The sequence below is a fragment of the Trachemys scripta genome, chromosome 4, assembly GCF_013100865.1.
Source record: "Trachemys scripta elegans isolate TJP31775 chromosome 4, CAS_Tse_1.0, whole genome shotgun sequence".
NCBI classification, from domain to species: domain Eukaryota; kingdom Metazoa; phylum Chordata; order Testudines; family Emydidae; genus Trachemys; species Trachemys scripta.
In genome coordinates, this window is record NC_048301.1 from 120,439,841 (window position 1) to 120,462,807 (window position 22,967).

Here is a 22,967-nt window from a genome sequence, read left to right on the forward strand (position 1 = left end):
AGGAGAAATGCACTGGCCAAGGCAACTCACTGTTAGAACTAGCAAAAACGGATCCTTTTTAGCCATGACAGCACACAGTTTCCCAGGCAGGGACTGAAGCTGCAGCGAGAGCACAGCTGCATAGTGGAACTTACCTCTCTGCAGAGATCCTGATGTCCCAGCCGCTCCCTGCTGCACTCACACACAGCCAGCACCCAAGTGGAGCTCCCTTCTTCCGGCTGAGGGGCAGCTGCACCTAGCAGAGGCTGATGCTGCCCATCTCCAGGGATGACAGTACCGGCTGTCGCCTTCTCCAGCACTCTCCTGATGGGGAGAAAACAGCATGCGGCTTCAGCAAACACATGACCAAGCCAACTCCCAATCCCGAGCAAGGCGGCAGCCACCCGCTTGCAATGCATCGTTAACATGACCAGCACTGGGTAACTCCACTGTGTTGGGGGTCTGTGCTAACCCCACCGAGCAGCCTGCTCCAGCCTCAATGCGCCACACACAGAAATCTCAGTGCTCAGATGCCGGGGCTGAACCTAGGAAAGTCACAGCACCCAGCTCCCAACAGGAGTGGGAGACCATGCAGCAGACAGCTCTTACACAGACCCTGCCATTCGGAGTACACTCAGCCAAGCGAGTGGAACAAGCATTTCCCCAGTCCCTGCCAGCAGACCCCTCTGCCCATCTGGGCTGTGCTCGTTGTACAGCATGGCAGCCCTACTGCAGCACAGGCGCTCTCCCCTCCCTGGCATCAGCAGGCCAGGAGCGAAGACTCGACAAGCAGCTCCTCCTGCAGCCGCAGGATGACAGCGAGATGCAAAAGGAGGTGGAGGCAGGGGAGTAGCAAATAACGGAAACCTCATCACCTGCCCCCTGCCCAAGGCGTCAAGGGCTGGACGAGAGCCCTGCGTACTGCAGTGCAAACTAAGGCTTTCCAGGCACAACCATCGCTCACCACTGTACCTACGTAAGCCCCAAACACACACAGCCCTATATCAGGGCCATCCCCCCGGCACTGACACCATGGTACCATGCGGCCCAGCTGCCCCAGCCAGCAGCCCTTCCCTGGCCTGGCCACTTGCAGCCAGAGCCCTGGCAGGAGCCCTCCCCTCCAGCACCACGCGGGAGCCTCCTCTCAGCCGCGACCCCACGCAGCAGCTATAAATAAGCTTAGTCTCCAAACATCCTGAGCCAGGAGCCATCCTTCCTCAACCCATCTGCGCAGCTCGATTAGCGGGCAGGAAAGTGCCCCCTCCCCTCAGTGGCCATGGCTGCCACACCGCGATAACAGCCCTCGCTTCCCAGGCACAGAAAGCCAACCCTGAGGCCACCGGGAGCGGACACCCAGGGCCTGGGGTCAGAAGACAGGGAAGGCCATAGCGGTAAGACACTGGGGCTGGGGAAAAAACTTCGCCAAAACAGCCCCTTACTCCCTGCTCCTGCCCCTGGACACCACACCATGAACCCAGCCAAATGTAGGGAGTAGACACCTACGAGCCAGGAACCAGCTGGGCCAGTGGCAGGGCAGGCCAGGGCAGCAGTAATAGGAGTGCAGGGAGCAGCAGAGGAGAGAGGCTGTCGAAAGCAGGGACCTCACTCAGAACAGCCAGCAGGAGCAATCACACATGCCCGGAAGGCTCAGGGCTGCTGGGGATGGAGGCTGGAGAATGAGAATCCTGCACCCTATCCAGTGGCTGATTAGGGAAAGCGATGCTCTCAGCCACACACGAGCCCACAGGAGCCAGAACCCAGCGCAGCCATCCCCAGATCCCGAGGAAGAGATTCTGCTCCATCGGGGTCTGATACCTGCTGTGCAGGGAGGGTGGAGTGCAGGGCGGTGGGCGGGAGCCCGCCATGCAGCACAATTCACAGGCAGGGCTGGAGAGGGGAGCAGCTGAAATCATTCCGGTTATCAGAGCTCCCAAAACACAGGCCCGAGAGCCACTCTGGCGCAGGGAACAATGGGTCATTCACAGGGCAGAGCACTCCGCGGGCTAACGCTCTGCATCCCTCTGCCCACACGCCCCTAGTAACAGCTCCACAAGGGGCCTGGCAGCAGGGTACCGGAGGGCTCAGTTATTCCCCTGGAGCAGTGTCGGTTTTCACTTCCTGCCAGCCATTTGGTGCCCCACAAGGAGGGAGCAGCGTGGCCTGGAGAAGCCTGGTCTGCGGGGCAAAGGGCCACAAACTGCAGTACACATCACACTACACAACAGGCCAGCCTGGGTCTGTCCCCAGCACCTACATCAGGCCCTCTCTTCCCAAGAGGGTCATGTCTGCTGTCAGGAAGCGTGAGCAGTTACATCTGCCCCTCCACATCTCATTGGCTGGGGAAGCTATAGAAAGGTGGGAGGCACAGATCACAGGTATTTAACGCTCTGGGGCTCAGTGAAGGAGCCTGCGTCCCCACAGTTACACTGGAAACCACCTCAGGCCCTCCCTAGCACACCTAGATGCACAGTTACCCAGGGCTCAGTAACTCAGCGGCAGAAGACTAGCCCAGCCAGGTCTCACTGAACAGTCCCACTAGAATCCATTCCCCAGCCAGTTAGCTTTTGCATTCAAAATACTGCAGCATTTATGTCAAGCTGAAGGAATTCACAGACAAGTTCTCATGAAACACCAGGAAGGCTGCGACGCAAGCCATCAAGCTGAGACAGCACCACAACGCCTGAAAGCACTGGACACCCCACAGCAGTGGGTACCAAGGCCCATAGTTTGGCCTGCACAAGGCATTCTCCAGCTGCCATCAGAATCCAGGCACTAACCAGACAGTTGTGCGTGAGCACACAACCTTGGTACCCAGCCCCACCTCAGAACCAGCCTGATAAGGCTTGAGTTGTTCACCAAGGTTTGAACAGACCACCCAAGTGATGAGAGGCAGAGGGGAAACAGGCGTGGGGGTGAGCATCTGTGCCTTTGTTAAGAAAAAGGGTTTTCTAGTGGGTTCTCGGATTCTCCCCTTTTACAGCTGCTAAAGCCTGTGAGTGAATGTAAGGGACACGAGACCCAACACAGAGTGTGCTTATCACGTAGCAGAACCAGCAGGGCCAGTTCTTTCAGCATCACAAACCCATTTCCTTCCTGCCAAGGACACAGCTAACAAATCAAACTGCTTCATGGGTCTCCTCCTCTGGGCACAAACCTGCCCTCACCATCCAGCTTGAGTCAGGGAACCCCAAGAACCCAGTAAGGACAAAGGACACAGCAAAAATCCATCCACAGTTTACAACAGCAAAATTTCTGTTCGACTCCCAAGGATTTCAGCACAACCGACCATCACCTAACGATTTACAACAGCAAAGAGGAGAGAGTGCTCCAGGGAAGGGGAATGAGGCCACACAGGCAAAAGGCAAAGCCACATGGGCCACCAGGTCAGCAACAAGGAGGACTCATGGCAGCTCAAATCCCGAGGAAAGAGCGTCTAACCAAGAACTATCACGAGAGGTGCACAGCTCTGGCCATTTATCATGAATCTCACTATTCTATTTGGGGATTTTTAAAAAGACTATTTGGTACTCAGGTGATTACGTGACAATCCCAGCCCTTAAGTTCCTAGCCCTCCTGGTTGTGGAGAAAAGCTTGATAACATGACCTCTGATGGCTCAAACACCTGACCCAACTCTGATTTTTTCAGTCTCGTGATTTTAAAATCACCCTCAAGACGTTTTGAGGCCCTACTCATGATTTTTCAAATGCTTGGAGTTGGCAAAACTGGTACACTTACCAGGCAACGCCTGCATGCCCAGGCCTTTCCCAACCACACGCTTTACATGGCATTTGCAGGAGAGCTGACGAAGAAGCCCTTGGGAGAGGTGTTTGATTAAGCAGAACTCACCAGCAAGCTTTCACCGCTCTGCAGTGCTGGCTGCCCACTGCATGGCACATCTGCTCAAATGAAATTCTCTACTCCTGTCTCCTCATTGCCAGCTGAATAATACCCGCACAACATTCATCCGAGGGTGTACCAACAGAGCGTGCCCGCTCAGGCAGACTATGCTCAGAACTGTCTTGGTTTATAGGTGCTCCTGGGCTCAAGGCATAAAGCAAACAGCAAATGTCTTCTCCCTCTTCAACTGAGGAAGGGTCTAACTCTCAACACAAGGCATCCAGTTCACAGCCACTTCTCTACTGAGAGAAAAGCACCAACAGGTACCTCAAACTTCTCCTAAAAGAAGCTGCACAGCTTTGACTGCAATCCTGGAACCCAAAGTCTCTAAGGTGTCTCACTGGTCCTTGAGCAATTACAATTAGAGCCAGATACAATTAACAATTAATTTCTATTCCACCTCTGAAACAACCTGAGGGAAGGTGAGCTAAAGGAACTAGCCAACATCACCTCTCCTTTGGGTCTAGTCAGCCAGGCGCAGCACTGAACAGGTATTTTCAAATACACCCCCCCGTTTGGAAGAATGGAATGCAGCATTTAACCTGCATGGGCTTGCGAGACAGGCGGCTGCTCTCAAAGAAGAGGGATTTGATGAAAACTGCTCCAGAGAGTGAAGCACATGAGCCCAGGAAACTATATAGACTTTGCCCTCAGGAGGAGCCACAGAAGTTGCTCCGAAGCAGGTTGGGATGGTCTGACCTCTAAGTGAAAGAAAGTTGCCTATTTCTGTGAGATCCAATCAAACTGCTAACACAATCTCTGCAAAACCTGACCCAAGGGACCTTTACAGCACAACTCGAGGGACTAGGGACAAACTGAAATCGCCCATGTCTTTTAACTGCGTCGCATCTGACAGCATCTTGTGAGGCTTCTCTGCAGAAACTCTGATCTCTCAAGTTTTCCAGCTTGCAAGGGGTTGTAAATCTGATCAGCAAATTTCTAATCCTAAAAACCAACTAAGTACTTCCAGACCCTTTCACACAGAGACACCGGCAAGTTACTCAGGGACTCCTGCAGGACCAAAGTAGTTAGACTTGGAAGGATGAGTCTTTGCTATTCCAGGCCTCTTCCCTATTGTACATTCTCTAGTGCTTCTAACAAAACCTGGGCTTCCTACACATGAGAAAGTTCTTCACCCCTCATTCCGTTGCTCATTCTCTGCACGTTCCTAACTGTGCCTCTGAGCAGGGAGCACTTCATGCAGGGAGCATTCAACTACAAGCTATTTTAGTTAAATTTACACTTTAAGAAAAGATTAAATGATTGCTGCACCTCAACATGGCTCTCTCCAAACTGCATCCAGAAGGCTCAATAATCTCCAGTTTTCCTGTGTTCCCAAAAGTAGCCAAACAGCCACCCCCACCCCACCCCATTAACGGTGATAATACTTGCAGTGCCTTGCGTCTGAAGGCACTAAGCAGAGATTCTAAATCAATATAATTTTATTTGAAAATGTTCTCATCTAGAAACATTTAAAATCTTTCTATACCTAGGAAGATTTGCCAACAGCATTGCCCATTTCTTGAAAAAAGGATACCCTCTCAAGATGCAGTTCTCAGATTCAACATCTAGAGAAAGTTTCCAAATCTTGGCCGAAAGTTGAAGCACGAGGCGTTTTAACACTACATGGCAGGGAATGCTATCTTTTTTCCAGTACTGAGAGCCAGAGAGCATTCTAAGCATTTTCCATCCAAAGAATCCCAACAGGATTCAATTTCCTGAAACCATATGTTCCAAAAGAGAACGCTGCCAACATTATTCAGGAACAAAATACTCTTCATTGTTGAGCCCACCCAACGCAGGTGCTGCTGGCCCTGTGCTAACCCTCATACTGCAGTCACAAAATCTCAAGCAATTAGCAAAACAAAGGCACTAACATGTATGCGGCATCTCCTATTACAAGGCTGCAAAGCAGACACCAGGACCCACACAGATTAATTCCTCGTGACTGTCAGCTTTCCAAGCCAATCCAGTTTCAAAATGCTTCTCAATTGTGAACTGCTCAAGAGGTGACAAGTCTTCCTGCCACAATGACCCAAGGGTGGGGGGAGGCCTTCAAGTCTCTTGCATTCTGGGAAAGCAGCCAAGCAAACATTGGAGAGAGGTGGTTAGTAAAGATATTTATTACTCACTGCGAAGGCACAAACAAGGATACATCTCAGAATTCGTAGCCACTTTTACTCTGCTCAGATGCAAATCCTATGCTTTTCTGAGCAAAACTCTGCCCCGTTCTGGAAGTGGAAAAGTCTGGGCAGTATCAGATAATAAACAACACTCCAGGAATGCTGTGTTCTGTCATTCAGCTCAGCAGAAACCACCTCTGTTAGGAACTGGAAGCTGCCACCAGGCCAGCAGCAGAGCTGAGCTCCAGAGCGCCACAGGGTAGGTCTGACAGCCAGTAGCTGACCCGGGCTGGGATGCTCGCTGCCATGTAGACATACCCACTGAGACCCCAAAGGCAGGCACAGAGCACATAGGCTGTATCACCACCAGTGTGAGCATAAATGATGTTCGACACTATTTTAACCAGAACGAATGAGCTAAGGAAAAAATGCCTCCCCTTTCGCTGGGTTCTGAGCCATTCGGCATTAGGCAGGAAGTGCAGTGTTGCCAACTCACCAGATTTTATACTTGGTGTTTTTCCAAAAGGCCCAGTTCTGCACGTCTCAATCTCGGGGTTTGTTTTTTAAGTCTCTAGCTGTTGTGGATGCAGAGGGAAGATCTCAAAAGGCTCAAACACCAGAAGGCAAACAAACAGAGCCCAACATTAGTTATTTTTTTAAATTTCATGATCGCTGCAGGGCCTGACTCATGATTCCTGAATGTCCAGGGTCAGCAACACTAGAAGGGCAGCAAACCACCCAGCTCTGAAGCAGGATTTCAGCCAAGTCCGGTGGCTGTTTGCCTGAGGGCCCTGCAGTTTCACACCAAGGTGCAGGCGGGCTCAGCAGAGGCCCTGCAGGCTGAATGGAGGGATAAGATCAAAGATCAGGGTAACCTGAGGTAGTTCCTTGATGCAGAACCGACACCAGTCAGGAAATGCATATTCCACAGCAGACAAAAAAGGGATGCCGGGGCCACTCCCTGCTGGGGCCTTTATTGTCTTTTGCCCCGTTAGCAGAGTTTGCATTGACTGGAGAAACCAGACCTTTTGGCCTCTGTTTCACTCCCCCCTACTCCTGGGCCTCACCCAGATCCCTGTGCCCCCAGGGTCAGGTTCACTGCAATCTCCCAACAGGCAGAGCCTCCTGAGCTTGCTGGAGCCAGGGTCTCTCCCCCACCCAGACTGGGGCTGCACCGCGGGAGTGTGGCAGGAGAAGGCACAGGCCCACACGGCTGTGGAAGGTGGCACCGGTGGCAAGTCTGACAGGGAGGACGCTGCCCTCCCCTCTCCCACCAACAGGGCGACTGTTAAGGGCCACCTGGCAGCACTCACTGGAAAGGGGCTCAGCTGCCCCTCAGGTCTCAGCTGCCTGTGATGGACAGGACTGGCAGGCAGCAGAACAGCCTGGGCTATCAGCCAGGAGGGAGGCAGGGCTCCCAAGTGTCTACTGGAGTCTCCTCCCCACTGCACGGTACTGGGCAGCTCCTGGGCTGCTCACTGCAGGAGAATCAGGCAGCCTCCTCCAGGCATCTGCAGCATCCCTAGAATCAGCTGCACACGGAAGTGGCACACATGGCAACAAGCACTAACCTCACAGGAGAGTGGAGGGTACCAGGAGCCCAGTTTCCACGAGCAAGTGGGAAACAGGGCAGCCAAAATCCTTGCTTCAGTCTCAACTCCTCAGGGACAGGCGCCGTACTCGCCCCAGGGGCGCACACAGCTCCGAGCACTGTCAGCACTGCACTCCACAGCCGAGCATGAAGAGCTCCGTCTAGGCGAGGGGGACCATAGCGTACCTTCCTGTTGCTCTGGCTGCAGGAGAGTCCAAGAGCGCAGATCCCCACTCCAGCCCGAGTGCTCCAGGGACAGCAGAAAGTGCTGAGCAGAGCACTCAGAACTGGCAATGGGCCGTGCTGCAGCTGCTTTCAGCATCCCCATTCCCTGGGACAAACAGAGCTAGGAGCGGAGCAGAAACATTAGGCAAGAATGGAGCAGCTAACTCCAGGTCATGCTCCTAGCCCAGCCTGCCACTACCTCTGCCCTTGCTGGCACAGCCCAAGCCACCAGCTTTTGTGGAGCTGTTCGATCTACACCCCAACAATTCTAGGGGCCAGGACTGTCTCGTGCCCATACTCCCACGGGAGGAGCACCTGATTCGAGAAGCTCCAGGAAGGAGTCACCTCTGTCACCCCCTGCAGCCAGTCCTCTTTGCAGCTTTCGAGGACAAGCTCGAGATAAGGCTCTTGGTCGGCTGGGAATGGAGGGCTCCACTTCGGTCAGCGAGTTAGTCTACAATCGGTCAGCGAGTTAGTTTACAATCTTCAGGTACCACGCATCCTTCTGCCACCAATTCCAGAGATCCACGTCCCAAGATAACGCACTGTCCGGCTTCCCTGGGATTTGGACTGTGTCCAACCCTCTGCTTGGGGGAGACAATTCCTATTGCTCCTACTGGCCTTGAGAGCAAACAAAAGCCAGGCGGAGCAGATGGAAAACAGACATCCTGAGAGTGGGCGCTTACCCGTCCAGCCACAGGAAGCGGGAAAGCAAAAGCCAGAGATGGCACTCGGGACAAATCAGTGGGCGGAAATGCCGCATCCCAGCTGGCTCCACACCTCCTCTTTCAGCACTACTGCACTTTGCTTCCTGAGATGAACCTTCTTCAGGTTACAAGGAGCAGCAGCAGCTAACTGAATAACCTCCCTTGCCCAGCACTGGGTCAGACCAATGGTCCATCTAGCCCAGTGTTCTGTCTCTGATAGTGGCCAACACCAAAGGCTTCAGAGGAAATGAACAGAATAGGGCATGTTATCAAGTGACATCCCCTGTTGTCTAGTCCCAGCTTCTGGCAGTCAGAGGTTTAGGGACACCCAGAGCGTGGGGTTGCATCTCTGACCATCTTAGCTAATTACCAGTGATGGACCCATCCTCCATGAACTCAAATGGCCCCTTCTGCTGGTCAGTAATGTCACAAGTGGGGAGCGATCACTGCTGTCTCTCCGTTTCTAAGCAGTTCACTACCCCATTGCAGTCGGAAGACACACACCGCTCTGAGAAGTGTGATCCCCTCCGAGACCCCAGCTCCTTCCCTTCACAACTGCAAAGCATATTTCCCTGTTCATGTCTCTGCATTTCTAGAGCATCACAGCCTCCAAGCACTCAGAAACATTAACTAATCCACTCTCAGTCAGGCAGGCCTGTATTACCCCATTTTACAGAGTCAGTGACTCACCGAAGGCCAGAGAGGGACTCGCCAATCCCCAGCCCCTACCAGAGAACTGACCTGCAGAGTGGCCCCGCAGGAAGCCCTGGGAGCGATGGGCTATAGCACACTGGATTCCTGGCCTTATTCCATCAGCAAGACAGTTTTGTTGTGTCAGCCACAACCCTCACGTTCTCCACACCTCCCGATCATAAGAACATAAGAATGGCCATACTGGGTCAGACCAAAGGTCCATCCAGCCCAGTATCCTGTCTTCTGACAGTGACCAATGACAGGTGCCCCAGAGGGAGTGAACCTAACAGGTAATGATCACATGATCTCTCTCCTGCCATCCATCTCCACCCTCTGACAAACAGAGGCTAGGGACACCATTCCTTACCCATCCTGGCTAATAGCCTTTAATGGACAACCTCCATTAATTTATCCAGTTCCCTTTTAAACCCTGTTATAGTCCTAGCCTTCACAACCTCCGCATCAGTGACCACAGGGGCGGCCTAGAGCTGGATTCCAAATGGCACTGAAATGGCTCTCCAGGTCCACGACATGCTCTCAGCAGCACAGGGCCTATGGCCAGAGACCAGCTCAGCTAGTGGCACCGATGTGGACAGAACCATGATCTCCAAGTGCATCATCCCAAATACATACAGTAACAGCAGCTTCCCGTTTGGGGAGCCCAGGAGTCCCCTGAAACCTGAGACACCCTGACAGGGATGGCCCATGCAGCTCTTTCCCCTCTAGCTAGACTGTGCCTTCCTTTGTGGTGGCAGATGGGACAGCGGACAATGCAAACACCATTGTTCAGATATAAACAGATGCAGGGGCTGCCCTTCCTGGCCAGCCTGCTGCCTGCCCATCACCCCCTTCCTCTCCTCCCTGGAGCCGAGAATGAGCTGTGGCAGGAGCTCTCGCTGTTAGCAGGGGCTCGCAGAATCCCAGCGAGGTGGTGCATGTTCAGATGGGCTGTGATCATTTTCAACTAGCAGCAGAGGAAGGGCCTACACAGCAACTTGCACCCTGGGCCAGGCACAAGGGGTGCAGGGCCTACGAGCCGCACATCCGAGCGCACAGCATGAGCGATGGCAGACAGTGCAAGGGCTGACCGCCTGTCCGTGCCAGGGAGAAGAGCATGTGCATTTCATCCTCAGCTTAATGGGGAGCCTCCTACACACAAGTGCCAGATGGGGGGGGGAGTGAGGGAGAGAAACATACAGCCATAAACTGGCTATGCAGAGAGATACAGACACAGCTTTGCCCATCAAATTACATGCGACTTGCAAGGGAAGCGACACTGCCCATGCCAGCTTCATTTCTCCATGCAGGTGAAGGAGGGTCTGACTGGCAGAGGGCATAATCTTGTATTTCTCACCCCTGCAAAGGTTTCTTTAACAAGCTGTTTTGTTTTTTTTTAAACCATACATCTTGGTTCGCATCCCCTCTGGTTTTGCCCATCAAGGAGCTGATCCCTGCGAATCAAGAGGAGCCAGGATTGCTAGTCAGGCTGTTTTGTGCCCCTCTTTAACCCAAACTCCTGAGAAAGGGTGGGCAAAAAGCGCTGAACGATTCATCAGCCCCAGTCACAGCTCAGGGCCCAGAAAACTCTTCCTCCCAAGGAGCCTCCAGCAAAAACACAGCAGACAAGACTTGCTGTCCCTGAAGTTCCTTAGGTAAAACCAAGCAGGTTTTAAATAACCTTTCAGGCCATCTTCATGGGTCAGAGTGAACAACAGGCATGAGCCCAGCGATGCCTGCTCTCCTTCACCTTCCAGAGGTGACAAATGTTCAACTTTACCTAAAAATAGCAAAGCCTGCCCATAAATAGTCTTCCGGCGTAGAGATCCTCCCTAGCTCGGAGCCTGGCGAGATGCGGACACAAGGGAGAGTGACTCACCTAGGACAGCTGGTGGGCTCGAGCCGGTTTCTGCTTATTCCCTCTGCTCCTCCCCAGGGCTCATCTGCTGTAGATTCCCCGTCCCTCTGCCCCAGCCCGGCCTCGAGAGGCTGGTTACTCTGCCAGCTGCTCAAGTGCTTCAAATAAAACAGAAATACGAGGAATTCTCACTACAGCCAGACCTGTGTGAATGAGCCTTCTAGGAACTCAGCCAAACACCGCGAGATGACGAGTCAGACCTCTGCAGCCTGAGCACCAGCGCACACGACTGACACCCTGCCCTCAATCTCCTACTACCCCGCACATTGTGTGGGGTGGGCTTGGGGCAGGAGGGCAGAGGTAGGCTGCTGAATACCAGCCTGGCAGGCAGGTATGTGCCTTGCCTTCCCTGCCTTGCACCTGGCTGTATGTTTTACAGGCAAAAGGAGGAGACGGGTCATGGTGAAGTGCAGCGGTGAGAGGAACCAATTGCCAGGTGTCTGACACCTGGCCCCCCTCTCTTTCAACAGGCTTTGGATCACATCTCCAGTCCCTACAGACGTTCAAAGCGGTGACGTACAAGGTACCGCATCTCCAGTCTGACCCTGAGCAGAGAACCCCACAGGGATGCTGCACAGCTCCCGGAAGAGTAGTCTGCAGGCTCTGCCTTTCCTCTCCATGATGTACAACCCAACAAACTGCCTGTGCCAGCCGGTCACACTCAGCTCCACTGGTCAGGGAGCAGCTCAGAGTTGTCAGCACTGGGATTCACGTGATCTGTACCGCCCCTGTGTGGAACTAGGGTGAGGATAGAGTCCCTGAGCCCCTCACTCTCAACCACAGCAAGTTTAGGGCCTGCGGATGGGAGGGCCCAGGTATTCTATGGTCTGGAGATAAAATTCTGAAGACAAAGAGTCACTTGTATCCATGCTTAGGGAGCAGCAGACAGGCAGCTTCACTCTGCAGTTTACCGCTAACGTGCCCACTGAACCAAGACAGCCCCAGCTCCGCAGAGAGACCAGTGCTGCACTCTGGCTCCTCACGCTCCTCTGGCACCCACGGGCAATACACAGTGAACTCGCTTAGACCTGCGGTGGAATCCCAGGTGACACCTTCCCTCCCTCTGGCCAGTGCAGATCTGGGTTCCAGCTCCGGCAGAGAATCCAGGCCTCTCAGCTGACCGAGAACTGGCAGCAGTGGAAAAGGGGAAACTGACTGACTGGGGAAAATCGTTCTTCACCTGAACCCCAGCCAGCTCTTACTGCACGGCTGACCAGGGTGGCATGCACAGGGTGTGGGGCAGTCACAGGAGGCCCCGGACACCCCTCACACAGACCTGCCCACACCTGGGCTTTGCTCTCAGCTGCAAGTGCTACTGGCTCTCCCAAATGGATGCGCTGAAGCCAGCAGAGACTTTGCTCCCAGACTGACATCTAGGAGGAGACTACATCAGCTCGGGGAGCAAGGCAAGTGCAGGGTGGCTTGCAGCAGGTCTGGGGAGCTAGTGGAGGAGGGGGTGCACTTTGTGATGGCATTTACATGCAACAGGGCAGCTACAACTGAGGGCCCCAACAAGCAGGGATTTTATACTTACCTCCTGGCCACTGAGGAAGGTGTTCAACAGTAAAACACAATCGCTACTGATAAAATTCACAGATGACACAAAGATTGACAGCGTGGTCAATAACGAGGAGGACAGGCTGCCATACAGAGCCACCCAGATCGCTGGGTAAGTTGGGCCACCGACACAAAACACATTTAATACAGTCAAATACAAAGTGATACATCCAGGAAGGCAGGCCACACCTGCCGAACGAGGGAGTATCCTGGAAATAGACAGCTCTGAAAAAGATCCAGTCTCAGAACGGACACTCAGTGAGAGTTCCCAGTGCGATGCTGTTGCCAAAAAAGGCTAATGCAATCTTTGGACTGGCGGAGCAAGTAGGTGTAGGAATAGGGAGGTGATTTCACCTCTGAATATGGCACTGATGAGACTGATACAGGCATCCAGCACTGGTGTCCCCATTTCTAAAAGGATGTTGAAAAACCTGGAGAGGGTCCAGAAAACAGCCTCAAGAATTATTCAAGGCTGGAAAAAATGCCTGACAGCGAGGGACATAAAGAGTTCCATCTGTTTAGCTTACCTCTCAGTATTCTTTCTGATAACTTAGTCACCATGTGTCAGTACCTACATGGGGAAAAGTCCTAGGTACTAAGGGACTCTTTAAGGGAGAAAGGCTGCACAAAAGCTAACAGCTGGACATTATTCAAATTGGAAATAAGGCCCCAGTTTTTAACGTGGAGGGTGATCAACCACGGGAACAAGCTCCTCAGGGACATGGTGGATTCTCCATCTCTTAAGGTCTTCAGCTCCAGACTGGCTGCCTTTCCGGAAGAGATGCTTTAGCCAAACACAAGTTATTAGAGCATAAGCTTTTGTGGGCTACTGCCCACTTCTTCGGATCCGAAGAAGTGGGCAGTAGCCCACGAAAAATTTATGCTCTAATAAATTTGTTAGTCTCCAAGGTGCCACAAGTACTCCTGTTCTTTTTGCGGATACAGACTAACACGGCTGCTACTCTGAAACAAGTTATTAGGCTCTATACAGGGGTAACTGGGTGAAATTTAATGGCTTGTGTTATACAGGAGGTCAAACTGGATGATCTAATGGTTTCTTCAGGCCCTGAACTCTACGAATCTGACTCCAAACAGATGGAATTCCATGTGTTCCGGAGCTGTGAAGAATTGTTTCCACTGCAGCCATGTCACGGCACCAGCCTTGGGAGCCAAACACCGAGGGCCACCAGGAGAATGGGCTGCAAGCTCACACTGCATTTAGGGGAATCAGCATGTCAGGGGTTACCACAGCAGCGTTTGGCACAGGTAGGAGATTAAGGGGTTTGAAAGCCATTCAGTATGTGCCCCTGTCTTAACTTCAGCACTGACAAGAGACCAGCGTGAACCCTCTCTTCAGAGGGCTTGCAAACAGCTGGTTGGTTACTTCAACAGCAGGCGCTGAAACAAGAGATATTGCACTTTGCAGCCTTCCTCACCCCAGAGAGCAGAACTCAGCTGGGGCCGGGGACCCACAACTGTGGCTTATCAATATCTACCAATGGCATTTACACATAGTTTAAAAATCACAACCTATTCAGGGCAGCTACACAGCTGGTGCATGTTCAGTGCCCAGCAGAAAAGGGTTTTCCCTCAAGGGCCTCTGGGCACCACCGTAATGACACAGCCACCACAATAGCTATGGACTAATCCCTGCCCTTGGGGAACAGCAGTGCGACTGGTATACACAGCACAATTAATTCCCCCCCAGGGCTGTAAATGAGATTGTTATAACGTCACAGGGACAAAACCCAAACAAGCCTGAGAGCTGAAAAATGAAGCTTCAATATCCCTACTCCATGGTTCTCAGCTCCTCTTTGCTCTCGCCACACCCCAGCCTGAACCCGCTCTGGAAACACAAGGCTCCCCCCTCTTCCCTGGCTTAATTTAGTGGAGGATGAGAACACTTTGATAACCTCATAGTACTATTAGCTAACTCCAACAGGCCAAGCATTTTCTGGATTCAGATGCCAGAGCTGGAAAACATCACTAGGTTGGGAGAAGTCCACGGTTGTGAGTTCAATCCTTGAGGGGGTCATTTAGGGATCTGGGGCCAAAATCTGTTTGGGGATTGGTCCTGCTTTGAGCAGGGGGTGGGACTAGATGACCTCCTGAGGTCCCTTCCAACCCTGAGATTCTAGGAGTCTATGAAGTGAGACTGGGAAGCTTTATTAGCTCATCCAGCCTTTCCCACAGGTCCAGTTCAGGCTTGTTCCCTTTCGTAGGTTTCCTGGAGATGCATCCAGCCTGGTTCTGAATATCCCAAGGAAAGGGGTTTCCCACTGCCCCCGGGACACACCTCTCCCCCTGCTAACACAGACTCACTGGCAGGGAGCCCCGATATTCAGCTTTGAATTTCCCTTTCCCAGCCCCCTCTCATTGCCAGTTCAGCTCCTTGTACCACCGGCAAGGATTTCTCTGGCTCCTTAATGCGCACACCCTCCGCCCGTCCCAGCCCACTTCCCCATTACTCATCTGTTGCGCAAGCTCCAAGCCAGGCATGTTGCGCTCAGCATTTCCCCACCAACAAACCCCTCTAGCCCCAACCATCCTGCAGCTCTTTTCTGAGCTCACGCCTATCTCCTGCTGGTGAGGGGGGTGCACAGAGATGGGCACAGCACCCCAGGGCAGCAACAGCCATCTTGCAGGGAGCAGGTCTTCCTGCTCCAGGATGACAGGCAGTCGTGTTGTGCTGCATCTCACTCATCAGCTGCCCCACACCCCACCACCTGCTGAGATTTCCTGCAGCACCTCTCCACCCCAGAGTCTCTCTTCCTCACCTCTGTCAGCTGGAAGATCCCCAAGCTGAAGCCGCAACTCCCCACCCACATCTCCTTTCTCTTCACAACCCTTTACTCTGTCCCTGGCCTCATGGCTGTCCGCAGCACCCGCCATTTATCATTAACACGCTGCTCACTACATCTTCTTGACCCTCAAAGATGCCACAGAATCTCACTCCCCTCCCCAGCTCGAAGCAGAACCTTCTGCTCCCTCCACCCCAGCAGGATTAACCCAGCCCACTATGAGCACCCCTAAGATTAGGGTCCCTGCTGTCCCATGAGTCCCGTTTACTGTCAGGACACTTTCGTACACCAAACCTGCCCTTCCTAGCTCCCGCACCAGTCCTTCGCTTCACTATGGCAAGCAGCCCCTCCTGCTCACTGCCTCATTACTCCCACCCTCCCTGACTGCCATTCCAGCTAATACCTCCGCACGGTCTCTGAAGACGTGGCTGTGACTCTAAGGGGATTAATACCTAACAGTTCAGGAATGGAACAGAAACCACAACTTGCCAGCAACACAGCCACTGGGGGGCCAGTTCACGGAGCTGCTAGCTCAGCTTTTCAGAATCCAGCCACAAAAGTCTTCCCGGTTAATGTTACCGGCACATACACAGTTAATGCAACAATCTGATTTGCCATGGCACCCAATCCGGACTCCTCTCACACACAGAGATTTAGAGTGTCAGAGCCAGCAGAGGGTTTGCAATGACCAAAACCAAGAATCCATATGCCATGGACCACCTGCCCAGAACTGCTGAGAAGCTGTGACAACTTCACCTTGCACCACTGCAGCATCTCAGGAGCAGCTTCCCCAAAACCCTTCGCCCTGATCTCACTCCAGTCTCCTGCCATGAAACAGGGAAGGGAAAAGATTCTGCACTAATAGTCACCCATAGTATGAAAATCAAACTCAGCAGACATCTGCTTTCTGCAAACACAGTATGACAATCTCCTGGGCAGGGCATGTCACATGGGCCAGGGGAAACATTCAAGGACTGAGACAAAACAGAAGAGAAAAAAACAAGAGCAGAAACAGTTCTCACCTGTGGGATGATATGGGCAGGTTTAAGCTAATCCATCATACCCCAAGAGAGGCCAGTAGTGAGGATCACACGCAAGCGTTTGTTCCATGTGCTGTTCCTCTGCCCCCGTACTGCAGCATACCACACAGAGCCTGGATGGAGCGGCAGCCCCTACAGCATGCATTAGCAGGATGGAACATGCCAGCAGCCGGCTTGCCAAGCCTGCAAAAGCCAAACAATGACTGCATGTTTCTCGTTTTGAGACTCATCGGCATGAGACCAGCATCCACTGCACCATGAAAGTCTCAGGAACACTTTTGCTTCTGCCAAAGCCGAGTCCTAGGGCTGGTTAACATACTAGGGCTCAGGAAAGGGGCTGACCACTCCATCTTCCACAAGGCAGAGGGCAAACAGCTGGGGCTGGTAAGAGCAGAGAACTGCTACACTGAGCATGTGGTGAGGGGGGGACTCAGCCAGCTGCCTTCCCCCCACCATCACATAGGGCACAGACACGATCCCCAGTCCCTGGTCCCTATGGGAGCCACTGCCCTGTTCTGCTCCCTCACCGTCATCCACCTACCAGGTGAAAGGCAAGGCAAGAAACAGAGATGCCATCAGTTAGACCGGAGTCACAAGGCTGCAACGTGGCATCTCCTGGCAGCAATGGATCTGCACCCCAGCCTCTCGCTCCACAGATGGACATGACCCACACCGCCGAGAGAGGCCTGCACCTTGGCCCCCAGCCACTCGCAGCTGTTAACCCCACAGATGTGGGTCCTTGAGGGGACATGGGGGAGGTAGCAACACCACCTTTGATCTGGGTGAAATTGAAAAGCGAAACCTGCCAATGTACTGAGACTGTCACCAAGTGGAGGGGCCCCACGCCAGCTAATCACTGGGTCTGTGCCACGTGCTAGGGGAGTTAAGACAGGCACTAGAATAACACCGCTCGGAGCTTCGTATGCTGCTACTCCCCTTGTTCACACAGCCCTAGGGGAGGATCAGCGAGGTCGGTGCATTCCCCTCTCCAGGGTCAGCAGAAGGCAGCGTTCAAGTTCAGCCAGTAACCCAGGCATTAGCACCCCCTTGGGATAGGCAGGAAGTGAATATGCAGAAACCATGGAGCCAAAGCAGCTATGACAAGGAGTCTACAGGCCCGTCTGCCTTGACACTGCCCCAGACCCACCCCAGGAAACATCCACAGGCACAGACACTGGGGTAGCAAAATAATACAACCCCCCAGCCACCGGTGACGCCACAAATACAAGGTACAAAGTCAATTCCAAGCCCCAAAGAGGGTCTCAAAATCCTGTCATCCTAGGAACTGACAAGACTGGCCCAGACCGTGCTTTGCCCCAGTGCCCAACTGAGGATGCTCCAGAGGAAGGGCTGAGACAGCCGGTAACGAATAATTACAGAATAACCTGCCAGGAGTGGCACTTTCCACCTGTACCAGCTGCGTTCTGGTGACCGCCCATCGCATTTAATGCTCCCCGTTATATAACAAAGGGCCAGATTGCCACAGCTGGGTCCTAAACAAACATACTTACAGTCAGACTGCTGCGTGGGCTGGTTTTTCTTTTTCCCCAGGCACATTTAAAGAAAAGAAGCCCAGATCCTTCAGCAAGAACTACAGCACTCCTGCGCCCTCGGATCCTGTCCTAACGCTAATGTCCAATGCCCCACACATCTACCAAGAATTAACTGCCTATGCTCCCAGCCCGCCCCACAAGGTGGGACAGTGTTCGCAGGGGTCAGTATAAAACAACCTGTGTTTGTGCAGTGCCCAGACTCGGATCCTGACTGGGGCCTCTGGACGTCACCACATGATAAAGAGGTGATTTTTGAGGAGAAACGGAGGCTCACAAAAGGGATGTGACCTGCCCAAGGTCACACAGGCAACCAGGAATAGGACCCAGGAGTCCTGACTCCCAACACCCTGCTCTAACTACAGGCCTTTCATTTGGCTTCACATCCTTGAACCTGGGCCCCAGACTTTACCCTATGGGCATCTCGCAAGTCACCCATCTTCTCCTCACTCCTTCCCGACGCTCCCAAAAAACAGCCCACGTGTGGTGAACCGTTCCCTCAGAGGAGGAGAGAAACAGGAAACCTCAGCCATTCAGCAGGGCAAACCCATCACTCACAAGGCATAATTAAGTACCTGTTTGGACACGTTCAGTTTAACACACCGTCTCGTTATACCAGTTTCTTCCTCAGATAAGCTACTAGCAACACAATCCTCCCAGAATAAGAGAGAAACCAGCTCACCAGGCATCACCCTGAGCGCAAATAAGGTGCCACTAAACCCATGAGCCAGCTACACTTACAAAGGACATTTCACTGCTATTTGTACAAACCATTTCAACAGTGCTTCTTCCAGGAAGGCAAGAGCCGGTCATTACAGGATGTCCCGGCACCCCACCCCGATGCTAACCCACACCCATCACCAGGGTCTCTCACCCTGAGCCACGATTGCATTCTCTTTGCAAAAGATGGCAAGCACTGAACAGGCCAAGAAGTAATCCAATGCAGTCCTGAGATCTCTCCTCCGGGGCAGCCAAGTCCAGAGCAACCTGAGACTAGGGCTTTCACCTGCAGAGCCATCTGCCATCTGGGCCCGTGCTCGGTGGGCTGGGACTTAGTGCAAGGCCTGGCTCGGAACTCCCGGCAGAGCCCGTCTGCCATTGCATCAACTTGGTCTCTTCTGGGAAAACCCAGAATTTCCCCCTTTGCTTCTTTCCCCCTTGGCTGAGGGAGTTCGCAGAGGAGAATTCTGCACATACCTTCTGCAGCTCCCAGGGTTTCTCCTGCTGGGGGGTTTAACAGCCAGGGCTCGCCTTAGGAGGAAGTGACTGAGAGCACTAGTCAGGGACTCTGGAGACATGCTTTCACTTTCCTGCTCTACCACAGACTCCCTGAGGGATCCTGGGCAAGTCACTTGGCCTCTCGCTACACGATGGGGATAACAGCCCTGCCCTGCCTCACTGCTGTTGAGGAAAAGTACATTGCAGGCCAAGACACTCGGATATTATGGTAAAGAGACCCAGTCAGTGTCAGGACAGAGACCGCGAAGCCTGCGTAAAAATAAAAGTAAAGACAAAGCAGTGGCAAATGTGACTCTGCTGGCTCCAGGACAGCAAGAACTTCTCCAACTGACAAAGTCAGGAAGAAACTTCCCCAATGGGCAGGTTTTTCTAGAATTGTCCACTAGGGAGTTTCTTGCACCTTCCTCTGAAGCAGCCAATTCTGGTCCCTGTCAGACACAGGAGACTGGATTAGGAGGCACCATGGGCTGATCCAGTCTACTAGTTCCCATGTTCCTAACATTGTTCAGCATAAGACAAGACATTAACAAAGCGTTAGATTCATCTCCAGTGGGCACCACAGCCTCTGTTTGCAGAATGCACTTCCCCAGAACAGTCAAGTTTCCCTTTCCCCACAGTGCTGCAAGTCCAACCTGCTAAAACAGCATTTTGCCTCCATTAAATGGTGTTAAAGAAACAGCAGCCTAGTGTTCAGGGGCACCTCTACCTCAGGGAAGCATAGAGTCAGACTGCAGCAGGCACACACAAAAAAACTTTTCCTTCGGGATCACACCAGGTTGTTGAGATACCATTTAAAAACCTTATTCAACATTTTCCCCTTGTTTCTGTATTAGAAAACGCTCTATTGTCATCCCCTCCAAACACAATGGAAGGTCACGAGACAACATTACTACATTTCCTGGTTTGGCTGTGAAAACTTCAAAACACTGGAAACAAAAAAAATATCTACAATTGAGGCACTTTGATTCCTCTCCATGCCATGCCTGTTCTGAACAGCAGAGCCTGCACAGATATTTAATGTGAAGAGCTGTCTACCCTTCCCTGCGCACAATCCCCAAAACGCTGTTCTCCCATCTTCTCCTAATCCATCGAGATAGACATTGCCACTGATAAATCTGCCATGTCTTTGCATTTAAGAAATTCTTTGGGAGACTCCAAGAGTCTCCCATTGGCACATTCCTCTTGCTTTAAATGTTCATTCACTGGAATGAGAACATCAAAGGAATCAAGACTTAGTCTGGGATATTGATTTTACCAGATTAGGAAATGCCAAGGCAAAGCCAAAACCACTGATTCAGGGACATACAGAATCCTGACCTTTACTCCTAATTCTAGCACCTCAAAACTGAAACCTGAACAAAAAGGAATTGAATCTGAAAAGTTCATGCCCCATTAGGCAGAAACTGCAGCTGCTTCGCTGGCTGTCCATCTGCTTATTAAAAACCACACATGAAGCTGGCACAGTAACAGGGTCCCATGCAGAGCGCTATGTCTGGCTGCAAAGTCAGGACTCTGAGACCTGATTAAATGCCACACACAGTAAAGAAAGTCTCAAAACAACATAACAAATCCTGTTTAGCCCTTGCAAAGCACTGTCGCGCCACACATCCACGTACCTAGTGTGAGCCCATCACCAGGGTATCTGGACACTAGATGACCATTAACTCTCCCAATTCCCAGATCAGCTGGGAAAACAGGGGCGCAGCATTTGGGAGCTGCTGGCTGCAGTCACAGTGCACAGGACCCTGCTCCAATAGGAAAGCAACTAAACCAGAGACTAACCTGGGACTGGTCTTGTTCCGAACTCTGGACACCCCTGTTGCAGTTCCCAAAGCGTTCCACGCTCCCTGACTGGCAGCACGTAACTCACGCCAGCGCATCAAACCCAATGCCTACACAGGCTGCGACCCGAAGAGTCTGGTTGCTCAGTCCCATCTGTCTGCCCCCGACCTCCGGCTGCTGGGCAGGCCAGCGCTCTCCCGCGGAGAGGGATAGGAACCAGGGGTGACTCACTCCCAGAGTGAGGGAGGAGGATTTGTTGAGCCTGGTTCCACCCCCACCCCACCGCGTAAGCAGCCCTGTCATTATAACTCAATGGGAAGGGGAGACAGCTTCCCTCCCACAGGCATCTCTGCTGCCCAGTGCGGGAGCCACAGATACTTGGGGATGAAGTGGGATTCTCCAGTCACAGGCTCGGTAAAGCCCAACAGACCTGCCAGCATCTCTAGTGCCGAGAGACAGCATGGTCCAGTGGGCAGGGCCTGGGCCCCAGTGCCAGCACCGCCACCGACCTCTGCCGCACCGCGGTGCTCAGCCCCAGGACACGGGGCACTAAGATGCTACTGTTTTTTGTCTAGTTTATTTAGGTTGTCAGGCAAGAGAGGTTTCCACAGCCCCCCCCCCCCCCGGGTCACCCTCTGTCCGCCCGGCGCCACGGGGACCCGGGTCACCCTCTGTCCGCCCGGCGCCACGGGGACCCCCCGGGTTACCCCGTGTCCGCGCAGCGCCCATCACAAGGGCCCCGGTCCCCGCAACAGAGCCCACCCACCCAGGCCGGGGTCTCACCTGCTCCCCGCAAAAACCCGGGTCCGATCTCGCCTCCAGCCCCCCTTAGCGAGGCCCGCGGTCGTCTCTAGCTTCATACATTTGGGCAACATCCCATTGGGCAACGCAACAGTCCCTCAGACACCTGGCCCCGCCCAAAGCTCCGCCTTTTAAAGGGACACGCACTGCATGGCTCGCGGGTTCGTTCCTTGGCATTGACCCGCCGCTGGGGGGTAGATCCGGGTCCGTCAGCCTGAGCCACGGCCCTGACCTGTCCCCCAGGGAGACAGACCCCCACCTCCGACGTGACCCCCAGGGAGACGCCCCTCACTCCCCATCCTGCCTCCCTGGGAGACCCCACCTGTCCTGCCCCAGGAGCACCCCCTTCTATGCCGACACCCATCTGGGGAGGGCCTCTGAGTCATGGTGCTGCCACGTTCCCTATGTCACAAGCCCCCACAGTGCTAGCGTGTCCCTGGGGCGGGCACCCCGCCCATCTCAGGGATTGCCACACAAATGAAAATTCATCCCCAAAACGGGGGGAAGTGACACCTTCACTGGGGTTCAGGGCTGCAATTGGGGAGCACGACCTGACCAGTGCCATGTGAGTTAGGTGACCAGCCACAGGCAATAGTGAATCGTGGGTGCAAGCGGTTCCCACACACTCATTGGCTAGTGACTACTCACCCAAGCTCTATGGTGGGATCCCCTTTGCCAGCCGGGGAGTGGAGGACACTCCTGACAAATCCTGAGCAGAGACCTGACAGCGCAGCCAGGGGTAACAGGCCTTTGGAAATGGGGCCCTCATCCCGAAGGGCTGCACCCCAGCCTGAGCTTCCTGACCCCTGAACACAGCGAGGCTATGGGGCCCTCAACATCCAGGCCCGAAATGTGTGGCCCCACATGCCTCTGGAGCCCTAGTTTACATAACAGCTCCCGACTACCCCAGACTGTCTGCCACTTTCCAGCTCCATCACTCTCTTGGGCATGCAGGAAGCGGTGCCACCCTCTGGAGTCTTGGCGCCTGGCACCTTGGTGACAATCTGGCCATTGCCAAGGGTAAAGCAAGGATTGGGAAAGGCTGGAACTTCAGGCAAAGCTCACT

At 53.3% G+C, this 22,967-nt stretch overlaps 1 protein-coding gene across 8 annotated transcripts in view; it reads right to left on the reverse strand.

Moving 5' to 3' along the window:
* The window catches only part of DENND2C (DENN domain containing 2C), a 49,995-nt gene extending 28,045 nt beyond the window's left edge, over window positions 1-21,950 (reverse strand). For 2 of the 8 annotated variants that reach the window (XM_034767039.1, XM_034767031.1), the window contains exons 1-3: window positions 21,884-21,947; window positions 16,512-16,712; window positions 135-303 (exon numbers count right to left, since the gene is read on the reverse strand). The gene's annotated coding sequence lies outside the window, so the exon portion shown is untranslated. Of the gene's footprint in view, window positions 1-134; window positions 304-854; window positions 1,111-11,092; window positions 11,216-16,511; window positions 16,713-21,100; window positions 21,322-21,883 lie in introns of those variants that run through there. The other 6 variants (XM_034767032.1, XM_034767037.1, XM_034767033.1 and 3 more) reach the window with 6 other exon arrangements.
* Between the last annotated feature and the right edge of the window lie 1,017 nt (window positions 21,951-22,967).